Raw genomic sequence first — 9,656 nt, forward strand, 5'->3', positions numbered from 1 at the left:
CTCTGATGCTTTCCCAGGCCCTGACCGGAGAGCTGGATAAGAAGTGGAGCATTCTGTAGTTGATATCAGTGTTGATATGGGATGCCAGCACCACAAACAGAGGTTTAGCTTGCATCACCATGCCAGCCCCATCTTCATGTTTTTTAAAATACTCAGATTTGGTAAATAAACGCTTTAAATTTTTTGAAGAGGAGAGTGATCACATAAACCTTTGAAATTCTGAGGGTTCCAAAGGAATTGAAACTTAGGCTGGACCCGAAAGACTAACAAGAGTCCTACATACAGAGAATGAATGAAGCGTATCACAGAGGAAGACAAGCAGTACGAACATAAGAAACACATCCAGTCCCTGGACCCAGAACGATGAGATGACCAATGGAGCCAGAACGGAAGCCGCTCATGATTTATTTAATGTAGATTGTCTATTTTTTACCAGAACCAAGTTGGACACTTAAATGTAACTGATAAATAAAACATACTCTTACAGTGAACTGCGGTATGGCAAAGGGAGACAAGTGCATAAATGAAGAATTATCCTAAATTGTTATAGGTCTTATGTTAAAATGATATGAACGGGACGAGAACTCAAAAGAAGAAACTTTTCCATCAATTTTCATAGATGGAAAAGGAAATCCCTGTTTGAGAAAGTAATGAATAAGTTAAGTTCTAGAAAGCACGTTTAGAACTCTTATAACAAGAAAATTCTACACCCCTTTTGATAAACCATTCTAATATTCGATGGCTTTGATTCTTACAAAATTGTTTCTACTCTCCAGGCTAACCTCTCTCTTACTACGTGACTAATGGGATATTGTAACTTCCACTCTAAGTTTCCCATGTCCATGTCTGCGTGGGACATTTAACAGAAAAGAGACGATATTTAATCCCAGCACAGGTGACTCTGACTATATGACTCTTACCCAACAGAGTAACTGTCTCGGCTTCAGAGTTGGCATTTTATCTTTGTTTGATTTCCTTGGGTTTCCGCATTTACACAGAGAACATTCTTGTTTTGCGAAACACAATTAACAAAATCCCAGGCTATTAAAATACTCCTCAATCCAAATGCAAACATAGTAGAGTGTTTATGCAACAACTACTCCAAGAACTCAGTTCAAGCTCTTTTACTTCGCTCTTAGGTTTAGTCTTTGCAATCCCTTCTGGTCAACATACTCGGGAATCATGTTAAATATAACAGATTGTCTCTGCTGGTAGTTGAATTCCATTGGTGTGCTTTTCTTTTCTTTACATTTTCTAAAATTATATAAAAACATGGACTGCTTCACAAATTTGTGTGTGACCTTTGCACAGGCACCATGCCAATCCTCTCTGTATGGTTCTAATTTTAGTATATTGTGCGCCTAAGCGAGCACGTGTTTTTCTTGAGAACAAATTCAATAAATGACACAGACCAGCAGTGCTAGATGCTCATGTTCCTGACTTTCAAGTCCTCAAAGAACTTTCCATACTGGTTTCATAGAGCACTGCTTTCTAACTACTTGTTGGTTTAATTAATTCTAGAAATAAATTTAATAGGTTTATCTTGTGACATTTGGTACTCTTTTGAATGAATCATACAAATGTAAATATTATAAAACCTAATATTTTGTAATTTTATATATTCATTGACAAGATAAACCATATCTGGAATTTGGAGGGTTTCATGAAAATTTTGCATTAAAGAGAAAGTGTTTGTGTCATTGTAACCCTCAGGATCTAGGGACCCAACAGAAGGAGGGGAAAAAAAATCTAACCAAATTTATGCACACTGAGGTATCATTTATTTGACATCCTCCTATGTTAAATATTCCAGAGTTATTTTTATTTTAGAACCCAAACATCTGTTCAACAAATCCAAACTATTGAACCATCTATTATTAATCTAAATAGTTCAAGGCAAGAACATCTGAAGAACAGAGCTGCTTTCAGAAGTTGAGAGATCTTGCAACCTATATCCCTTCAGAGCCAGAGCCAGATCTTCCTGTGTAAGCGTATCGAAGGACAATTTTATGTCTTGCCTCATCTTTCCTACCTCTAAAGACCAACTCCAACAGTTTTTTTCTATGTATACTTTACAATTCCTATTCCACATACATCTCAGGCTTTTTGCATTCGATAGTAGTGGGCTAAATTACTAAAAACAATAAAATTCTACCATTTGCAAAAAAATGGTCCCAACTAGAGACCATTATGTTCAGTGAAATAAGCCAATCCCAAAAGGACAAATATCATATGTTCTCTCTGATTTAAGGCAAACCTCACTCAAAATGCAAGATCAATGGATATATAGCAATATATGCATGTACACAGAGTCATCTAGAGGAACTGTGTGATAGAGGCTATTATACCAAGAAGATACATTAACGGATGCATATCTGCTTCCAAGTCAAAGATGGACTCCCAATTAAATTTTTTAATATATCATGACAATGAGATATTGGACTCTCTGCCATTGTCCATACCTATGATGTCCAGATACACTTAAATAGAATGATGAAGTAATGACTGTTTTTGAAGGAGTATACTATTTTAATAATACAGGGGAAATCAGTGGGGAGGAAGAAATTGGGAGGTGGAATCCAGATTCTATGGAAATGCATCATAAAATAAAAGAAGAAAAAAAAGTTTTAAGATTTATTTATTTTTATTGGAAAGGTGGATATACAGAGAGGAGGAGAGACAGGGAGGAAGATCTCCGTCTGATGTTTCACTCCCCAAGTGAGGGCAACAGCTGGAGCTGAGCCAATCTGAAGCCAGGAGACAGGAGCTCTTCTGGGTCCCCCATGCAGCTGCAGGGTCCCAAGGCTTTGGGCCGTCCTCAACTGCTTTCCCAGGCCACAAGCAGGGAGCTGAATGGGAAGCAGGGCCGCCGGTATTAGAACCTGCGACCATATGGGATCTCGGCACATGCAAGGCAAGAACTTTAGCCACTGTGCTATCACACCAGGCCCGAGAACAAAAAATGTTTTAGAAAAATTTTAGAGTGGGATAAACTGGATGATTTTAGATGAGTTTAGTCCTGTACATGTATATCCAGGACTAATTCTTGCGCTAACTGAACTACACTAACTTCCCCAGAGCCTAGATCTCATGGTAGTGAAAATCGCCTACCAGAATAGAATGTGACTTTAGTTTAGAGAACGTATCAGCATAATGGATTCTTTCCAGAACCCACAAACAGCAACCCATTTCCTGAGAATTTTATTATTTATACAGTGTCTTCTCACAAATGGCTATAATGCTCCTTCTAATCACTTCTGAATAAACCAATCATGATGACAGAAACAATGAGAACCAGGGAGACAATTTCTTTTGCACAAATGACAAAAGCAGCGGCTTGCTGATGAAAACCAAGATAATCTAGCTGTCTGCAAGTTGTGTGTTTTCTCGTACTTCATTGTAAATATCCACATAGTGTTGCCTCTGAGAACTAGGTATTGGCTCAATAAATGTAGTATTTACCCCTATTATAAAATTTCAAGGAAAAAACTTTTTGCTGTGAAGCAAAAATGAGCGTTAACTCAAATCCTTGAGTTGATGCTTTTTCATTTCCTATGATTAAGAATTCACTTTTCTAACTTCTGGTAGCTCCTACTCATGGGGTGGGCGTGTATTAACTATAGTGATCCCAGCTCAGGCCTTCTGAAGTGTTTGCAAGTTTTGTATTTATTTATTCCGGAGGCAAGGAGCGGGTGCTTTTATCTTCTGGTTCACTCCCTAATTGCTCATAGCAGCCAGGCTTGGGCCAAATCAAAATCTGGGAGCAAGGATTCCCATAAAGGTGACAGGCACACAGCCACTTGCCATCCACCTGCTACTCCCCAGGGAGGCATTAAAAGGCACCTGGAGTTAGAAGCCAAAGCCAAGTATCAAACTAAGGCACTCCAATGTCAGATGTGGGCATCTTACCCAGCGTATTAACCCCCGGCCAAACAGCAGCCCCTCTAGTGATCATTCTAAAAGCTCAGATCATTTATTTTTCTACAAGTAGTCTGCTTGTGAACCATGCATTTGCATATTATAAGTCTCCAGATTCCTCTATTCAGACTGATTGACATCTTCTTTATAAGCATTTCACCAGGCCATCATGGACCTGGAATGACGTTACACAAAGTTGAATAAAAGGCTTCAGTGACTTCAAAGTACTCACTAGTGACCACCTGCTACCTCCTACGTGTACATTAGTGGCAAGCTGGAACAGAAGTGGACAGAAAGTGGCTGTCCCAAGCCGTGTCTTTACTGCTGTGCCAAGCACCCACTCCTAAGAAGCTCTGTATCTATAGTAAATTCAACAACTTTTAGTTCAAACTTTTGTTTTTATCCTATTTTCCAAAACCTAATTAATTTTAGAATGACTTTTTCTACTCTTATTTCATTCATTGGACAATTAAATTATATACTTACAATAACAAATCCAGGAATAAAGAAAGCTGTTCCATGGTGAGAAAGCAATACTTGGGAGGCCAATGTTCATGAACTTTCTATAGGACACCTTTGCTGATCAACTACTTGAAGGGTGTACCAGGGATTCGATTTAACTTCAAAACACCTTTTTGGACTGATTAAAGCAGCCCTGATAAGTAAGCAGTTAGAAAAACTCCTGTTGGTGCCTTCAGCTGCCTACCACAATGTATTTATTAAAACCACCTGTGTTGGTTCCCAGTTGTTTACAAATTACTTATCCCCAGCTTCCACTGCCCACAAATAAGAATTTTGACATGTGGGCCCTTAAAATCTGTATTTTAGTGAATCCCTCGGATACTTCGTAGCAATATTAACCATACAGTAGACTATTAGTAAAATGAAATATTAAGGTGGGAACACTCCTTGGGTTTTTTAAGTTCTCTCCACATTCTCTGAGATTTGTAGGAATCAAGATGGCCCTAAAATAGAAACATGAACACAAGCCCTTTTGAAACATAGTTGATATTGCAGAAAACACATAACATAAAAACGAAAAAGCTGCTCTCCAGTTGTGTGTAGTGCCTTTAATTCAGTGGGAGAAAAGAAGCCTGGTGGGCTGGAGTTGGTTCATGTCAAGTTTTGAGAGCTTAGTATTAAATTTCCAGAATTTGTGCAATCAAGTTGTTAAACATATCCATTAATAAAATCAAATTATATAAAGTTATGGGTCATTAGATTACATTTAAAACAGCAGATACTAAACTGAAGCCCTTGAGGTAGGAAGAGCCAATCCTTGCAGCCTCACTGGAAGGGCTGTGTTAAGAGCAGCTCCAAGTTGTCAGACGCCGCAATCAGATGGTCCCAGACCCCACAGCACGGATTAACCAGCTCTAATCTAGGCTTTCCCACCCCTCCAGGATTACACCCGAGGAACTGATGTGAGCCTAAAAATGTATATGTTGATCTATTTATTATTCATCTATTATTTTCAGCATTATGTTTCTATTTGATTTGAAAGACAGCTAGAGTGAGAACGCTCCCCTCCAGCAATAAAAATGCGGACGGTTTTGTCATCTGCAGCCCTGCAACGGACCTGGAAATCATTATGCTAAGTGAAAGCAGCCAAAAACAGAAAGACGAAGATCGCATGATCTCATTTCCATGCACAATCTGAAAAAGCAGGTGATCTCGTGAAAGTTAGAGAGCTTGAGAAGGGTGGTTGAAGGGAAGGGATGCAGAAAGGTTAACAGGTACTAATAGCTGGGTAGCAGTAAGAATTTCTGGAGTTTTATTTAATGGTAGAATGACTAAATATAATGTTCTGCATATGTCTCCATTAAAAAACTACAAAATAGGATTTTGAATGTTTTCACCATGCAAAATTGTTAGGTCTTTAATTTATTTGAGAAACAGAGAAATGGAAACAGGGCTCTTACATACTAGCTCATTCCTCCCCAATGCCCACAACACCAAGGGCTGGGCCAGGACTAAATCAGAAGCTTGGAACTACGTCCGACTTTCCAGCATGGGCGGCAGGGACCCAACCACCTGAGCCACAGGGTGCTGCTAAGCCGGAAGCTGGAAGTGGAATTAGCGCAAAAACTTGAACCCATTCACTTTGATATGGGGTGGGGGTATCCCAAATGGCATCTTAGCCACTGTGCTACAGGCCCACTCCCCAAAAACAAAACATTTTAAGTACAAAAAAAAGTTGGCATGTCTAGAAAACTACATTGATTCTAGTGACAACGGCTAACAACAGGAAAAAAAATTACACAGAAAATAAAACTTTTTAACCTTTAAAACAACCAACATTTATATGCTTAAGAACTAAAAAAAAAATTAGAAAGTCCTAGGACAACTATATTCTATTATTTTTCCATTCCATTGGTCAAAAAAGTCCAGAACAGTCTCACACAGCACTTATTTTTAAGTAAACTCCTGACATCTAGTGGCTAACTTGAGTTAATACAGTACATGAATCCAGTATATTGAACAAGTTTAACGCCATAAAAAGACAGCCCGGCACTCTAACCTATAAATGTAAAGCAACAGACAAAATATATATTTTCACCTATGAAATGCAAGTATTTGTGTAAAAAGAAAAAAAACAACCTGAATTTTGCCTAGCCTCTTTACAAGGTCTAACAAGCAATTTAGCGTGAAGTACAAAGAAAGAAAAAAAAAACTGTTAACAAAATCAGAAATATGGGAAATTCTAATTGCACTGCACATCCAGTTAGTCATATTTTGTTGTCTTAAAAGAATAAAAGGCATGAAAAGGTGATGTGAGAGATTTGTTATAGATTTAAAATGTCTTAAGAACCCTGTAGATTTTAAAAAGTGCCATATTAAGCAAATACAAGTCAGGATTTGGTTGTACGCTGGCTTGAACAGTGACAACAAAGAAAACATACACCACCACTAGATATTACACGAGGCTATAGGCTTACTGTTCCATTTTAAAATATGATATTGATATACAATGATTTTCAAGCTACTTCTTAGAGATTTATAATTGGGCTGCTGTGATTGCTGGTCCTCGCCCATGTGGGCGTTGGTTCTAATCCCGGCAGCCTGCTTCCCATCCAGCTCCCTGCTTGTGGCCTGGGAAAGCAGTTGAGGACGGCCCAAAGTCTTGGGACCCTGCACCTGCGTGGGAGACCCGGAAGAAGTTCCTGGCTCCTGGCTTCAGATCGACGCAGCATCGGCCATTGCGGTCACTTGGGGAATGAATCATTGGATGGATGATCTTCTTCTCTGTCTCAACTCCTGTCTGTACGTCTGCCTTTCCAATAAAATAAATAAATCTTAAAAAAAAAAAAACAATTCCTATCCCATTTCACAAGGCAGTTGAAATACTCAAATGAGAAAAACATAATCATTTACATGATGATGTTTAACAGCATCATCATGAAAAAGCTTGTCTCAATGGTAGAGTCAGAAGAGGCATATTTAGAACTTGGAATTTAATTTCAAGCAAACTGCCCATCCTTTCTATGTGGAATCTGTTCATAGATGTCCTATGACCAAGTAAATGAGTCGCCAAAATTTGAGCACTCACCATAAGCCCAAACAAACTTCTCACCTGCTGAAGGATTGGTTTTAGGTGGGTCTGGCCTTGTGGTGTGGTTGCTTGTCACTGATGACAACAGCAGCTATAAGATCGCAGGCCAGGCCCCAGCTGCTCCACTTCCAACCCAGCTCCCTGCTAATGCCCCTTGGAAAGTGGCACAGGCAGAACACGGCCCAAGCATGTTAGGCCCCTGCCACCCACATGGGAGACTCAGATGCTTCCCGGCTCATGGCTTTGGCCTGGCCCAGCCCTAGCTGCCGGAGCCATTTTGGGAGTGAACCAAGGGAAGGCAGGTCTCTCTCCCTCTCTGTAACTCTGCTTTCCAAAATAAACAAATACATGTTTTAAAAATAGAAAATTGGTTTTAGATGACACGGGGAAGTCAATAGCTTTAAAACCTACTTAAAAAAAAAAGAAACAATCCCAAAGGGCCCGGCGCCGTGGCCTAGCGGCTAAAGTCCTCGCCTTGAAAGCCCCGGGATCCCATATGGGTGCCGGTTCTAATCCTGGCAGCCCCACTTCCCATCCAGCTCCCTGCTTGTGGCCTGGGAAAGCAGCTGAGGACGGCCCAAAGCCTTAGGACCCTGCACCCGCGTGGGAGACCCGGAAGAAGCTCCTGGCTCCTGGTTTCGGATCCATACAGCACTGGCCATTGCGGTCACTTGCGGAGTGAATCATCGGATGGAAGATCTTCCTCTCTGTCTCTGCTCCTTTCTGTATATATCTGCCTTTCCGATAAAAATAAAATGAGTCTTTAAAAAAAAAGAATCCAGAATACTCTAACCCAGTCCTGGATCAACAAACCTACTCAGTTTACCAAAATTCAATCTAGTTTTACTTCTTCTGGTAACACCAGAACTCCACTCAGTGCTTTGTGACTAGGTTTGGCACTCTCTGTTTCTAGAAACAATACTTAGTTTTAGTCTTTTTTTTTTTTTTCACCCAGTAGGGCACCGCTGATGTCCTTACTGTTTCTAGAAAGGTTCTACCATTTTCCAACTGTTCTGCCATTGTCGTTTGCTAATTCATCCCCTTGTCTCCCTCGGGTCTTTGCTCACATGCTCATTAGATTTTTATTAACTACCATCTTTTAACTCAAGTCCCTGCCTTCTTTTCTCCATTCAGCACTTTCAATCTCCCTTTCCTGGCCCTAATTATTACCTAAGGAAGAAAAAGTTTGTTACATCTGGAAATTGGCGTCACACAACTAAAGCATGTTGTCGAGGAGGAGATCAACAAACTCACGGAATATCGAGGACAGAGGCACTCTGAGGAAGCGGGACCAAAGTACGGCCAGTGTGTGACTGACTGAATACCAAACACCTGCTTTCTCTTGGTTAAACATAGAGAGATGTTTCTTCACAAAGGGTAGCTTTATGCCCAATCCAGTCTGCCATTTCTGCAAGATTTCTTAGGCTGCACAACCACAGCTACCTTGTCCTTGCTTCTTAACAGCTTTTAGGCCAGAGGAAAATTCCACTTCATTATGCCCCTTGCCCCTCTAAAAGACCCGACTTCAGTCCAAATCCTCTAAGAGGTTCTTCCTGCGTTCGCACAGGGCTTTCCACAGCGCCCCATGATCACAGCTCTCCCCGCTGTAACAAGTCATCATCAGTAGAGAGCGGTTCTGTGGGAACACTTGCACCTGAAGGACTCAGATACATGTAACATTCTAGGTGTTCCTTAATTGTCTGTCCTAGGATGTATCTCTATGTATCTCCATAAAAGAATAAATGCTTGTTTGGTCTCTGCAATTAGAAACATACCTAGTATATTTCACACCCTATAAACAGGTGTTACCTGAAGGAACACTGAGCACCCAGGCTGCAGTAAACAATACAGTTGTAACAAAATAGTTAAATGAGAGTCTGTTGGACTGAAATAGTTCTATACGCTTGGTTCTTAGGTAAGCAAACCCAAACTCAGAATTTAAAATGAAATCAAGCGCTAACCCAGCGTATGCCAGGAAACCAACTAGTCATTAACTTTACAATCTTGAACTTCTTCCTGGGATACTCCAAATGAGACAGCAGCTCAAACTTTAACCAATCAAATGCTATCTTTTGTTCAGTATGCATGCTATGAGTTTTCCCTTTAGCCCTATTTTATGGAGCTCTGACCAGATTGCAGAGCCTAATTCATGAACCGCCCGTGTGCTCGAGCAATCTTCAAATTT

General features: G+C 40.2%; 1 non-coding gene across 1 annotated transcript; it reads right to left on the minus strand.

Annotated features, from left to right (window-relative positions):
- Positions 1-1,266: 1,266 nt before the first annotated feature.
- Positions 1,267-1,374, minus strand: LOC131481608 (U6 spliceosomal RNA). The gene has a single exon (XR_009246442.1). It is a non-coding gene; the product is annotated as a U6 spliceosomal RNA (small nuclear RNA).
- Between the last annotated feature and the right edge of the window lie 8,282 nt (positions 1,375-9,656).

Source organism: Ochotona princeps, chromosome 12 (assembly GCF_030435755.1).
Source record: "Ochotona princeps isolate mOchPri1 chromosome 12, mOchPri1.hap1, whole genome shotgun sequence".
In the NCBI taxonomy this organism is placed as follows: Eukaryota; Metazoa; Chordata; class Mammalia; order Lagomorpha; family Ochotonidae; genus Ochotona; species Ochotona princeps.